This window comes from Macrobrachium nipponense, chromosome 31 (genome assembly GCF_015104395.2).
Source record: "Macrobrachium nipponense isolate FS-2020 chromosome 31, ASM1510439v2, whole genome shotgun sequence".
Lineage (NCBI taxonomy): Eukaryota > Metazoa > Arthropoda > Malacostraca > Decapoda > Palaemonidae > Macrobrachium > Macrobrachium nipponense.
In genome coordinates this window covers 58,903,402-58,904,805 of record NC_061093.1, presented here as the reverse complement: position 1 = coordinate 58,904,805, position 1,404 = coordinate 58,903,402, and the positions used below count along the sequence as shown (strand labels likewise).

Sequence of the window (1,404 nt, the reverse complement as noted above, 5' to 3'; positions counted from 1 at the left end):
AATAATAGTAAGAAGAAGAAGAAGAAGAAGAAGAAGAAGAAGAAGAAGAAGAAGAAGAAGAAGAAGAAGAATTGGAAAAGGATTTTGAGATTTCTCAACATTTAAAATTATCCAAGCAATTTTAATGACTGCACTGAAATTCAACTAGGTTATGACATACTTTTTTTTTTTATTGATATTGAAATTAAAAACCGTATTTACAGCACTATAATTTACCTTGAAACATAATGAAAAAAAATTCAAAGCAATGTGTCCAGTGGTTTTAACAGAACATAGTTTAGATTACACTGTTTTATTTTTTCCTCCTCATCACTCTTCTTCGTATCTTTTTTTCTGGTAAATAACCCCTCAGGGGGCCAGTAATAAACACGGCGAAATACATTGGATGCCCCAATCCCTAGTGGCTGTCTTCTTCTGGAACGTTCCTTACAGTCCGTTTTGGAGTTATTGTATAGAAAACAGTCTACGATGGGATTTCAAAAATATTTACTTGGAAAATCTAATGAAAATCTGAGCAATAATATTGAAAATGCCATGAAAGAGAATTAATTTCACGGAATGTTTGAAAATCTAATGAAAATATGAACAATAATATTGAAAGCTCCATGAAAGAAAATTAATTTCATGGAATGTTTTGAAAATCTAATGAAAATATGAGTAATAATGAGGAAAGTTCCATGAAAAAGATTAAATTCATGGAATGCTTTGAAAATCTAATAAAAATATGAACAATAATATTGAAAGTTCCATTAAAGAAACCCAATTTCTTAGAATGTCTTGAAAATTTAATAAAAGTATGAGTAATTACATTGAAAGTTCCATGAAAAAGATTAATTTCGTGGAATGTTTTGAAAACTTAATAAAATTATGAGCAATAATATTGAAAGTTCCATGAAAATACTAATTTCATTAAATGTTTTGAAATGTAAATTAGTAGCGTAACACTAGAACTAAAGAAATGAACTTCTACTGATCGAATTGGCGCTTGTGTAACCTGCTTAACCTCATTAGTAGGCATACTAACAATAAAAGTAGAAGTTACATTTGTTATAACAATAGAATTAGTGATGCTATAGCAGATTCACATCAGCCGTGCATCTGATGTCTAGGCCAGTCACTTACGATGCTCCTGACTGGCTGTTGATAAGCCAATCACAGGGCTGGAAACGCTCAGTCTCTCTCGAGAGTTCACATAGGCAGGCTGTATATTCCACCTCTCTTCATACTTAGAGAGATATCCTGCCTATGTGAACTCTCGAGAGAGACTGAGAGTTTCCAGCCCTGTGATTGGCTTATCAACAGTCAATCATGAGCGTCGTAAGGGACTGGCCTAGGCATCAGATACACGGTTGATGTGAATCTACTATAGTAATAACAGTGAAATGATGTAAAAAAAAGACTTAT

At 32.4% G+C, this 1,404-nt stretch overlaps 1 pseudogene; it reads right to left on the bottom strand.

Moving 5' to 3' along the window:
* Nucleotides 1-1,007: 1,007 nt before the first annotated feature.
* Nucleotides 1,008-1,404, bottom strand: part of LOC135206873 (glutamate receptor ionotropic, kainate 2-like) — a 40,918-nt pseudogene continuing 40,521 nt past the window's right edge.